At 47.5% G+C, this 13,576-nt stretch overlaps 1 protein-coding gene across 4 annotated transcripts in view; it reads right to left on the minus strand.

Moving 5' to 3' along the window:
- ARNT2 (aryl hydrocarbon receptor nuclear translocator 2) overlaps positions 1-13,576 on the minus strand; it is a 174,607-nt gene that overhangs the window by 159,932 nt on the left and 1,099 nt on the right. The gene's annotated exons all lie outside the window — the stretch shown is intronic.

Genomic DNA, 13,576 nt, shown 5'->3' on the forward strand with positions numbered 1-13,576 from the left:
CCTGGCTGGGGAACTAAGATCCCACATGCTGTGCAGCACAGTCCAAAAAAGAAAGGGAACATGAAAGCCACCATTTTCCAGTTAAAGGCAGCACAATGACACATGCCTCATCCTCTTTACCTTCCCAACACCACCCCATTAATAATAATAACAAACTTCTAACCCCTAATGCCAACGGGCTGACATTTCTCCCAAGGAATGAGACTGAAGGTTTGCTTTCTGAAGAAATACACCACCTACACAGAAAGCAATCAAGGAGCCGGAGAATGAGAGAAGAGATAGAGACTCAATCCAGGAGGTCTGCATCTAACTAACAGATGTCTTAACCACTGGAACAGGGAGCCCAGGTTCCATCCCTGGTCAGGGAACTAGATTCCACCATACTGCAACTAAAAGCTTGCACACGGCAACTCAAGATCCTGAGTGCTGCAACTAAGACCTGGCAGGGCCAAATAAATAAATAATTTTTTTAAGATTTTTTTTTTAAAAAGAAAGAAATACAAATGTCAGGCCAACCTCCCTCCGATTTGACCACCGCCTATGGGCAGAGCCTCTAGAACAGGGCGGCACTGGGTATCAACAAGCAGGTTTAATACCAGCGACTGAGCTACCTGTGTGACTGCGCCACCTAGTGGTCAATAGGCACAACAGTGCCTGTGCTCTGGGAAAGGACCAGAATACTCAGCCTGAATGACCAAGGGAAGGAGCGGCCGCCAGCAGACTATGGATGCAGACTGTGGGTGCTCAACGGCACAGACTGTGCTGTGCTTTCTAACCATGATAATCCCAGCACTTAAGCACCATGATTAATAAAAGGCAGACAGTTAATGAATACTGGTTGAATGCACGAAGATGAATGAATAAACTTAAAAAGACACACATGTTCTAATGCCTATTCTGTCCACAAAGTGTTTGCAAAATTGAAATGTCTTAGGATGCAGCCTGAGGCCCAGTGAAGCCACGTTTAAGAGGTGGAAGGAGACAGGGTGGGGGAAGGAGACAGGGTGGGGGAAAGTGCCAAGCCACTGCCTGCAGAGGCAGCTTCCAGGCATCCAGGTATAATGTTTCCAATTGCAGCATTCAATGGGGGACACTCCTGAGTGGGGAGCCCATCACAGTCTGTCTAGAGGATGGAGCGGCCAGGAGGGAGATTCGTCCTAGGGTGATGGGGCCCTCCCCCCACCCTTCTATGCCAGTGAGGGAGGAGAAAGGAGGGGTGACAGGGCATTATGTACTGGTCTGCACTTAGAGGCAGGACCAAGGCAGAAAGTCTAGCAAACAGGGAGGGATGGCAAGAAGAACAATCACAGCACAACAGGAGGGGAAAGCTGGAGTCCAGGAGGGTGGGGGAGGGGACTGCTGCCAGAGCTGATGGACTTCTTCCCAGGGCTTTCTCAGTCCTGAGTCTGGGAGGGGGAATACTGGAGCACAGACAGCTAATGACCCCCACATGCACAGAAGAGCCCCAGCAACCCCAGACTGCCTACTGCACAAGAACCCCATCTCTTTCATAAGCACATTTGGTTATTTGCTCCCCAAGTTTTCCCTGCCCAGCTGGAAAGCTGTCCTTCACTCCTGAACCCTGTGCTGTGCTCCACGCTCCTGTGACAATCACAAGAAGCAAAAGCCCCTCTGACCCAGTGTTTACCATGTGCTAAGCCTCATCCCCAAAGTTCTTAAGTAGAACCATATAATCCTCATCAAAACCAAGTGAGGAGCCCCACTATACAGGTAAGGAAGCAGTGGAAACGAGGGGGTGACCAGCCAGTCCACAAGCCACAGACACCAGGTCTGCCGTGGCCTGTCTCAACCCCAGGGGGCAAGTCCTCCTCATCTCTGAATTCTGAGCCCACAGCACAGTCAGTGCTTGATAGAGAATTCAGCATATTTTACAGATGGGAAGACTGAGGCCCTCACCTGTACCATCTCCCAGTGGATAGTGTTTACATCATCACCACTCACACAGTCAGAGTCTGGGTTTTTAAATACCTGCAGCAAGACGACCCAGCATGAACTACTGGGGTGACCTGAACATTTCCACCCTGTCTGGTTCCTTTGGGTCTTTGATGAAGGAGATGTGGGAGCAGGGAGGGAGAGAAGGACCAAGGGAAAGAAGAAGAAGGGAGAGAGGACGCATGGAAGAAAGGAAGAGGTGGAGGAGAAAGAGATGGAGGAAGAAAGAAGGGAGGAGAAAGGAGAGGGAAGGGAGCAGAGAGGAGAGAGCGAGGAGGGGGAATTCTCGGACCTTGGGAAAAACTCAGCAAGTTTCTGCAGGCAAATTACGCAACCCCAAATCTGATTTTTAAGTCACTAGGTCTTTCTTTGGGAAGTTACAGTAAAATGCAAATGTGTTTTTAAATGGACCGTAGAAGCAGCAGCAGGAGACTTCCCTCGTGGTCCAGTGGTTAAGACTCCGTACTTCCAATGCAGGAGGTGCAGGATTCCATACACAGCGCAGCCAGAAAAAAAAAAAAAAAAGCAGCAAATTCACTTCCCAAAATAAACACAAATACATATCTAACCCTAGATACGCATCAGCCACAAAGAACAGGTCAAATCACACACTAATTACTGTTTGAATGGAGAGCCGACTATTAATTGCAACACGTTTCAGGAATTCCACATGAGCAACTTACCTGAAAAGCTTTCCAATTTGTATGTCAGGAAAGTTGGTAATTAAACCCTTCAACTCCCTATTGACTTTATTAGAGATATGATAATCCTTGCATAGTTAGATTATAATTATTTGTCAAATGAAGTCGATACTTATTTAGGAAAATGTTACCCTTACAGTCTTTAAAAAATAGAAAAAAACCTGGGACTTGACAAGGAACACCTGAAGCTGCCTATACGTGGTGTGTAGAAGCCACAGAGGTTTGCCGAGCACACAGGGAAGGGTTTCCCAGGCGGCTCAGGTGGTAAAGAATCTGCCTGCAATACAGGAGACTCAGATCTGATCCCTGGGTCAGGAAGATTCCCTGGAGAAGGGAATGGCTACCCACTCCAGTGTTCTTGCCTGGAGAATCCTAGGGACGGGGAAGCCTGGTGGGCTGCCGTCTATGGGGTCGCACAGAGTCGGACACGACTGAAGCGGCTTAGCAGCAGCAGCAGCAGGAAGATTCCCTGGAGAAGGGAATGGCTACCCACTCCAGTATTCTTGCCTGGAGAATTCCACGGACAGAGGAGCCTGGCGGGCTACAGTCCATGTGGTTGCAAAGAGTCAGACACAACTGAGCAACTAACACACTCTCTGCATCTACACAGGAAAGGGCATCTGGAACCACTAATCACCTTTGCTTAGCCTTGTCTGCACAAGACCTTGACTTATCAACCCAGAGACTTGCTTTTTAAATAATGCCTGCTAAAAACAGCCTGGTGATATAACATCACTTTTGTTATGTCCTTGATAACAGACAAGTTTAAAAGCACAATCCCAAGGTCATCATGCAGCAACATCAAACAAAACCAGATTGTGGGATATTTTACAAAGTGACTGGCCTGTACTCAGTAAAAATGTTATGGGGGTTGGGGGGAAACCAGAGCAGTTACTCCAGAAATAAAGGAGACTAAAGAGACATCATAAGTTGTCATCCTAGATTAAACCTAGAGCCAAAAAAATGGTTTTGGCTATGAACAACAACTGGTAAAATATGAATAAGGGTCTGCAGCGTAGAATATACTGTTATATGAATGCCAACTTCCTGATCTTGCTCATAAATCACAGTCCTATAGAAGGATGTGCTTATTTTCAGTTTACACACATTCAAGTGTTTAGAATTAAAACGGGGCCCAGGTTCGATCCCTGGGTTGGGAAGATCCCCTGGAGAAGGAAATGGCCACCCACTTTAGTATTCTTGCCTGGAGAATTTCATGGACAGAAAAGCCTGGCAGGCTACAGTCCACAGGGTCATAAAAGAGTCAGACACGACTGAGCGATTAACACTTTCATTTTTGTTTACCAGGTATTATCAAATTGTTCAGAAAATAGAGAAAAAAACCTGAAGAAACTGATGAAGCAAACGTGAATGTTAACATTTAAGGAATCTAGATGATGGGAATACAGGAGTTCTGTAGTCTTCTCAAAACGTTTCTGTAAGCCTGTAATTATTGCATAAACAGTTACTAAAAACAAAAAAACGAACCTTGTCATGGTCACGCTGCTTTTCATTGGTTTGAAATGTGGGAGACTGGGTGCCCAAACCATCCATCCATCCACTCATTCAATAATATTAGAGATGTTGTTGTAGTTTAATTGCTAAGTTGTTTCCGACTCTTCTGCGACCGCATGGACTATAGCCCACCAGGCTACTCTGTCTATGGGATTTCCCAAGCAAGAATAATGGAGTGAGTTGTCATTTCCTTCTCCAAGGGATCTTCCCGACACAGAGATGGAACCCGTGTCTCCTGCTTCAGCAGGCAGATTCCTTACCACTAAGCCACTTGGGAAGCCCCTAATATCAAGGCTCCTACAGTGGAAAAGGAAATCTCAGCTCTAAGCAAAATGAAGCAACTTGGGATTTCTGGCAAAGCCCCACCTGCGTGCCTTGAACTCATGATGCCTTAGACTCAACAGGTCCAAGATTGAATCCATCACCTCCCTGCCCCTTCCACCAAAATACCCCCAAACACTGGGACTTCATCAACAACCTCTGTCTTGGGAAATGGTACCCTGCCCTTCCAGGAACTGAATCAGGAACCTAGCCACTGCCGTGCTCATCAGCTCCATTTGATCCATCATCTGGTTCTGATTTGGTTCTGTTGGCTTCATCTCAGGGGTTCACATGCTTCTCTCCATGTCCACTGCCACCTAGAGAGGGCCTCTGCAGTCCCCTTCCTGGACCATGGGGATGGACACCCTCAGCCTGTAGGCCTGATTCAACAGCCAAAGAGGACTTTTCAAAATCTGCCTCCTGCTCACAACACTTCAATGGCTTCCTATTGCATCTGGACACAAAGACACCTTTTTCCCCGAACACTTATTTAATAATACCCTCCTGCTCATGACTCTTTAATAAACAACCAGTTCTCCCCGCAGGGATCTCCGTGGGCGTGGGGACCACGCCTGGTTTTGCACACTGCTGTGCACGCACAGTTGGCATTCAATTAATATTTGCTTAATTAGGTGGATAAGCAATTAAAATAATTAACGTCAGGCTTGGACCAGTAAATGGAGAGTGATGCCATTCACTGCTGTGGGGGACCTGAGGAGGGGTATTGGCTTTGCAAAATGAAGGGGACACATGGACGGAGATGCTGGGCGGGCAGCAGGAAATAGAGACCTGTGGTTTGTGAGGCTGACGTCAGGAAAAGGCATACACTCTGGTGCTAAAATGAGCTGTGCACCCCCAAGCCAGTGGTCCCCAAACTTTTTGGCACCAGGGACTGGATTCCTGGAAGACAATTTTTCTACCGACAGGGAGAGGGGTGGAGGGGATGGTTTGGGGGTGATTCAAGTGCCTTACATTTGGTGACTCAGATGGTAAATAATTCGTCTGCAATGCAGGAGACCCGGCTTCAATCCCTGGGTCAGGAAGATGCCCTGGAGAAGGGAATGGCAACCCACTCCAGTATTCTTGCCTGGGAAATCTCATGGACAGAGGAGCGTGGTGGACTACAGTCCATGGGGTCGCAAAGAGTTGGACATGATGAGCGACTTTCACTTCACTCACTTATTTCTATTATTATTACATCAGCTCCACCTCAGATCATTAGGCATTAGATCCCAGAGGTTGGGAGCCCCTGTCCTAAGCCATCCCTTAACACTCTCTCTCTTTCTGCCCTTCAGGAGGAGCTGGTGGGGGTCCACGTTCTCTCCTGTCTGTAAGAGTCCACCGGTCATTGGCAGAAGACTGTCCCAATACTGCCTGTTGAGGAGACCAGCTGCACACACAGCGCAGCCAACCTATTCCACTCAGAATCTCTCCACCCACCCAGAACCGGGTACAGGGGGGCAGAGGGGTGCCCAGGGGAGGCTGGCTGAACCGAATTAGAAGTTTTCTGGCCTGAAATGCTTTCAAAGAGAAAGAACACAGCTGTGATCCTTGATCACATTCATTCATTTCATTCTTTGGGGGGCTTGGAATCCATCAAGCATATCAAATTATGGCAAATGAACCCAGACGAGGCCTCATTTCAAACTTGCTGATGTGATAGAAAGAGCAATGCTGTTCTAAAAATAATAATAAAAAAAATCATGCAGTTCTGTTATTTCACATTTAAATTAACTTCCACTGCGGATATCATAATTTTCTGAAAAGTACCATCTTGTTTCTAAAGCCACCATGGTTTCTTACTCTGAAGTGGTGGTCTCGGGGGCCAGCCCCTTTGTGTCTGTCAGCCACATGCCCCATGGAACTGTCAGGGTCCTTTCCCAGTGGCCACTGCCCAGAGACCCACGAGAAGTCCTGTCCCTGTAGACCCGGCTTTCTCAGCTTCCCACTGGTGACCCTTAGGGTTGGATCATTCTTTGTGTTGGGAGCTTCCCTGTGCTCTGGAGGATGTTTGCCAGCATCCCTGGCAACCAACCCAAAGATGCCACCCCCCCACCTTCCCACCCATCCTGGTATTGTGACAACCAGGAATGCCCCCCCCCCCCGCAGTTCATAAGCACTGTATGGACACATCTCTGGGCCCCTGTGTCTGGGTTCTTAGATGCTCTGCCACTCGGCTCAGTCAGAGTCTCTTCAAATAAGAAAGAGAATAGCATCTGGTGATAACTAGGAATAAAATGCTTCCCTGGTGGCTCACCAGTAAAGAATCCACCTGCCAATGCAGGAGACATGGGTTCCATCCCTGGGTTGGGAAGATCCCCTGGAGAAGGAAATGGCAAACTATATATTTTATTCCAATATAGAATTAATTTACAATACACAATATATAATATACACTAAAATTCTATTTTGTATTAATTTCTAATGTTTTTTAAAGTCTGTAACAACATATGCAAAAATATTAATGGTGGGTAGGAGAACTATCTTAGCACTTTTGTGTATTTTCCAAATTTCTTATAATCCACACATTATCTTTCTTGTTGTATTCAGGGAGAAAAGTGATTATGGGGAAGAAAGAAGCCAATTTCTCAGAAGGGTGCTGGGAGAAGACCCCCTCCAGGCTCTGCTCAGCTGCCCTCACAACATAACCGGAGCAGTAAAAGATGCCCCACACAATGTACAAAATCAAGAACTCCTTACTGGTGAACATTTTTGCTTTTCTACGAATTTGCCCAGAAAATGGTCCAATTGTCACAGTCTGGAAAATCATGCAGGCTCTGCTTCTCTGCAAAGGACCTTGCTTCCAACTGCAGAGCCAGTGGTCCTCAATGCCACCTTCCTGAGACCCATGTCGACCCCTGGGTTGGCAGCGTGGGGGAGGCAGGTGAATGAGAACCAGCCCAGGGGGCCTTATCCATAACTGCTGGTGGTCACACAAGACACAGCAGCAGTTTCACACCCAGAGCAGAAGGCTGGAAAGGGGAGCACCTTGTGGGATTTTCACAGGGAATCTGGTGGGGATATATATGGGTCTTCTGAGACCACCAGTTGGGCCCCAGGCTGCTACCAGTCTGATCTGTTCTCCTTCTGCGGTGGTGGTGATTGTTGCTGTTTAGTCGCTAAGTCATGTTGGACTCTTTGTGACCCCATGGACTGAAGCCCGCCAGGCTCCTCTGTCCGAGGGATTTCCTAGGCGAGAATACTAGAGTGGGATATCTTTCCATTTTCTTCTCCAGGGAATTTTCCCAACCCAGGGATCGAACCCAGGTCTCCTGAATTGGCAGGCGGGTTCTTTATCACTGAGCCACTGATAAAGGGATCAGGAGAACCTCTTCCAATGGAGTAAGAATTCAAGCTGAGAGCAGAAGGAAACAAAAGGAGTGGCATGGGGGGAAACGGTTAAGTGTTGGGAGTGGGTAGGAGACAGTAGGAAGGACAGGTGAGCAGTTCTTCATCCCCAGAAGAGAACACAGCAACATAGGCCAAAGCCTCAAGTGGGAAAGGGCTTGACAAGAAGTGGGAGACTCCGTTTTTCTTCACTGAACAAGTTCTGTGTGTTCAGCTAGTCCACCAGCCTGACTTGCATGACAGCGGCTCCACCCCAGCATCGACTGCAGGAGCCTCATGGACACCCTACGGCCACATGCACCCCACTATCTCCCCACCACCTCCTAATACCCAGGTGTTAGGACTCAACATCAACTGTTCTTTCTCCTAACCCCACACCATATAGTTATGGTGCTAACCCAAAAAAAGGGCTGCTGCAGGCAATGTGGCCAAGGATATAACTGGTGCCTCTGGAGCTGCCCAGTATGGCAGTCTGGTCTCCAAAGAGATCTCAACTCCATCCCCTTCCCTCCATGTTCACCGCTGCCCTTGTCCATGTCAGCAAGATCTAACAGGATGCTGGCTTCTCCTCTTGCCTCCGTCCAGTCCACTCCCCATACAACAGTCACTGCAGGTGGTACCATGTACCTCCACTGTTCAAGACCCTTGAGCTCTCTATTGCTCTTAGCATCAAATCTCAACCCCTTATCCCTATCCATGCCTCCCATGAGTGGCTTCTACCCACTTCTCCAACCTCCCACATCACCATCATCCCTGCTCACCCACTGTCCTCTGGCCACCTTGGCCTTTTCTGGGTCCTCAAACCAGCCCAGCTCCTCCCAACTTCAAGCTAGCACAGCACCTAGCTGACACATACTAGTTGCTCAATAAATCGTGACCGAAATACATATTTCTCTCTTTCAGATATCACTCCTGTTTTTTGACAGAAGCTAAAAGGCTATTGGTTCATCACTGGGCTCCCTGACAGATGCTGAAAGGGTACACTTCATATAGTTCTTTATTGGGGAAAAAAAAGACCGTATGTTTTGTCTACAAGTGGTCAGGAAGCAAAACTGACTTTTTCTTAAGGCATGGTATTTCACTGGTTCTAAATGCAATTGTCTAAAACGTCACTGAAATGGAGGGGCATTTAACAATTGATAGCATGTCAGAGTTGAATTAGCTAGTTTTCTTTCTTGGAAGCTCATAAAATAATGATGTATCTTGCCATCATCCCAAAGAAATGCAATGCCAAAGAAAGCTCAAACTACCACACAATTGCACTCATCTCACACACTAGCAAAGTAATGCTCAAAATTCTCCAAGCCAGGCTTCAACAGTACATGAACCATGAAATTCCAGATGTTCAAGCTGGATTTAGAAATGGCAGAGGAACCAGAGATCAAATTGCCAACATCCGTTGGATCATCGAAAAAGCGAGAGAGTTTCAGAAAAACATTTACTTCTGCTTTATTGACTATGCCAAAGCCTTTGACTGTGTGGATCACAACAAACTGTGGAAAGTTCTTAAAGAGATGGGAATACCAGACCACCTGACCTGCCTCCTAAGAAATCTGTATGCAGGTCAAGAAGCAACAGTTAGAACTGGACATGGAACAACAGACTGGTTCCAAATTGGGAAAGGAGTACGTCAAGGCTGTATACTCTCACCCTGCTTATTTAACTTATATTCAGAGTACATCATGAGAAATGCTGGGCTGGATGAAGCACAAGCTGGAATCAAGATTGCCGGGAGAAATATCAATAACCTCAGATATGCAGATGACATCACCCTTATGGCAGAAAGTGAAGAACCAAAGAGCTTCTTAATGAAAGTAAAAGAGGAGAGTGAAAAAATTGGCTTAAAACTCAACATTCAGAAAACTAAGATCATGGCATCCGGTCCCATCACTTCATGGCAAACAGATGGGGAAACGATGGAAACGGTGAGAAACTTTATTTTGGGGGGCTCCAAAATCACTGCAGATGGTGACTGGAGCTATGAAATTAAAAGACGCTTGCTCGTTGGAATAAAAATTATGACCAACCTACACAGCATATTAAAAAGCAGAGACATTACATTATCAACAAAGATCCATCTAGTCAAAGCCATGAGTTTTCCAGTGGTCATGTATGGATGTGAGAGTTGGATTATAAAGAAAACTGAGTGCCAAAGAATTGATGCCTTTGAACCGTGGTGTTGGAGAAGACTCATGAGAGTCCCTTGGACTGCAAGGAGATCCAACCAGTCCATCCTAAAGGAGATCAGTCCTGAATATTCTTTGGAAGGACTGATGCTAAAGTTGAAACTCCAATACTTTGGCCACCTGACGCGAAGAGCTGACTCATTTGAAAAGACCCTGATGCTGGGAAAGATTGAAGGCGGGAGGAGAAGGGGACGACAGAGGATGAGATGGTTGGATGGCATCACCGACTCAATGGACATGAATTTGAGCAAGCTCTGGGAGTTGGTGATGGACAGGGAGGCCTGGCGTGCTGCAGTCCATAGGGTCGCAAAGAGTCGGACATGACTGAGTGACTGAATTGAACTGAACTGATTTTGCCATCAACAGTCTTCTAGATACCATGAAATGCAGTGTGTAATGACATTGGACATGGGACTTCCCTGGTGGTCCAGTGGTTAAGAATCCACCTTCCAGTGCAGGGAACGCGAGTTTGATCCCTGGTTGAGGAACTAAGATCACACATGCCACGCAGCAGCTAAGCCCAGGTATCACAACTAGAGAAAGCCCCCACATGGCAATGAAGACCTAGTGCAGCCAAAAATAAAATAATAATAATAAATCATAAAAAATCAGCCACTGCCATAGCATCAGCAACCAAGACAGGGACTGCAAATGACCTAGAAGTAGGAAGGGGACCCCAATGGCTCACTTGCCTGCCAAAGCAGGAGACACAGTTTGATTCCTGGGTCGGGAAGATCCCCTGGATGAGGGCATGGCAACTCACTCCATTATTCTTGCCTGGAGAATCCCATGGACAGAGGAGCCTGGTGGGCTACAGTCCATGGGGTCAAAAACAGTTGGAGACGAACAAGCAACTAAGCAGCAGCAGCAGAGAGGGGTCAGGGACCCCAGGAGATGGAAGCTAAACCCACGACTACAGTGGCAAATGCCATGAGAAGAGTGGGGGGCCAAATCTATCCTGCTCCAAAGACCACTCCTCCTCTCTGAGTAACTGGTAGAATCCAAAACCCAAACAGGGCACCTAGAAGGGGCAGGCGGTTGGAGTGTGAACCTGGCTCAGATCTCCCGAATACACGAAACTAGGAAGATTCCAACTTCATATGACCTGGTCCCCAGAGTGCCCCTACCATACAGCACAGACAAGTGTCACTGCAAATGGGTCTGCTGGTCTGCAGGGCTCAACTGGAAAAAAAGGAACAAGTGGGTGGGGTAGGGAAGTGATGGCCTGTCACCTTGATACCCTGAACAGAGATAAGCATTAGAAAAAAAACCGAGTGCCTCCCAGTCCACTTGTCTGTGTTTACTAAGCTCTTATTCTTGGCAAAACAACATCTGGAGAGAGAGGTGAGCTGGGAGGAGGAGGAGGCATTCAAAGAAGCATCATGTGACTCGTGCCTAGGAGAGGTGGACTCTGGGTACCCAGCTCAGGCACCTTGCCTCTCTTGGTTGTAAATTGCCAGAGAAATCTGAAACCTGTCTCTGGGCTCTAACCTTTAGCTGTATCCCTTAGGAAACACACCCTTTCCCCAGAGAAGTTCAAGAGTCACAGGGTGCGAAAACAACTTGTTCCACAGACCTGAGGGTTATCGAAGAGGGTCATTCAGAGAAAAGGCAGGTGAGGGACTTCCCTGATGGTCCAGTGGCTAAGACTCTGTGCTAGCCACGCAAGGGGCCAGGGTTCGATCCCTGGTCAGGGAACTAGATCTCAAATCCCACCACTAAAGATCCTGCATGCTGCAACAAAGATTGAAGATCCCAAATGCCCAAATGAGACCTGGCGCAGCCAAAATAGATAATTTATTTTTTCAAAGAAAAGATGGTAAGTAAGAGAAAAGTCAACCACCTCAAGGAATTTTCCCTTGGGAAGATCTCATCATGCTCAGTATCTCTGGTATCATCGCCAACAGAGAAAAGACAGACACCTCTGTCTCTATCAAGCAAGTTGGGTGTTTATAAATAATAAAAACAACTCCCTGCACTTGCACAGTTCAAGTGTTCTGAAGTCTAAGGCACAGGCAGTCATGTGCTAGGCACGGCCAAGGCTGGCAGTTGCCCTGTATTTATTACATTTGGCTCACGGAACAATGTGATACACAAAATGTCTTAAACAGCAATGTTATGCTATGTATGTATGTATGTATGCGTGTGTGTGTGTGTGTGTGTGTGTGTGTGTGTATACACGTGCACCCTCAGTCGTTCAGTCGTGTCCAACTCTTTGGGATCCCATGGATCATGGTCCACCAGGCTCCTCTGTCCACGGATTCTCCAGGCAAGAATACTTGAGTGGGTTGCCACTGGGGAAACCCCATAGCCTATATATATAAATGTCCATTCCTTCTGATTTTATTCCTATTTCCATTATAAACCTATATTGGACTAAAATATCCTCATTTAACGTCCTTTGCTTTTCCTAATATAACATTTGAATCCATCAGTTTAACATTGATCTTTAAGTAGCTGAACAGGTTGAACTTGCAGGCCTCAGTCGCAAGCAAACTGGCAAAGCTTTTTTTCAAACTCAGCATTCTGGACAGGAGACTCATCTCTTCTTCCTAGACTCCCTATTTCTGCAAATGGAACCTCCGTCCTTGGAGCTACTCAGGCTCCTCACCTCTGTGTCTGTGTCTCCTTTAGGCTTACCCCCAATCTAAGAGGTGCAAGTCTGAGCTCCTCCACCTGCCCAACAGTACTGCCCTTCCTGTGTTCCAAGCCAGGGCCACCAAGTCTCACCTCCCCAGCACCTGCCTCATCACAACCCAGCCTCTCTGCTTCCAGTCTTGCTCCCTCATTCCTATGTTACCTCAACTGAGCTAACAAATTAATCTTCCAGAAGCCCTGTGATCATGTGACTTTCCTCTGCAATACCATAGAGAATTCTCTTCATGTGGAATGCGGGAGTCCATACTCCTCAGTCCATCCACTCTAAAGCCTTGTTGCTGTTGTTCAGTCCTGTCCAACTCTTTGCGATCCCATGGACTGCCCCAGGCCCGGCTTTCCTGTCCTTCACTATGTCCTGGAGTTTGCTCAGACTCATGTCCATTGAGTCACGTCATCCAACCATCTCATCCTCTGTTGTCCCCTTCTCCTCCTACTCTAAAGTCTGGCCACTGCCAAACCGCCCCGTGTGAAATTCTCCGGCTCTCTCTTCCACCCCTAGAGCCCCAACACTAGCTGCATCTATGCATGCTCAGAGTAAGTCCGCCGTGACTCACACCATCCCTTCCACCTGCAAGTGGCTTTAGCACCTGGGTCTGTGTGTCCCAACTCTTCAACGTCCAGTTCTAAAGTGCCCAGTCTCCAAAAGCTTTGCCTTACCACTTCAGATGGAAGGGGTCCTTCCTTTCTAGCTTTTGAGGACACTTTTTTTTTCTTTGCTAGACACTGCGTCTGTTCGACCCCGCCCTCCACCCTACGACCTCCACCCTACGACCTCCACCCTACGACCTCCACCCTACGACCTCCGGCTACCGCTACCAGGAATTCCCCAAGGGCTGGCCTCTGTCTAACTCCCCTGCACCCTCCACAGGGGCCGAACACCACGCCACGGCCATA

The sequence above is a fragment of the Giraffa tippelskirchi genome, chromosome 12, assembly GCF_054371585.1.
Source record: "Giraffa tippelskirchi isolate mGirTip1 chromosome 12, T2T-mGirTip1v1.2.pri, whole genome shotgun sequence".
NCBI classification, from domain to species: Eukaryota; Metazoa; Chordata; class Mammalia; order Artiodactyla; family Giraffidae; genus Giraffa; species Giraffa tippelskirchi.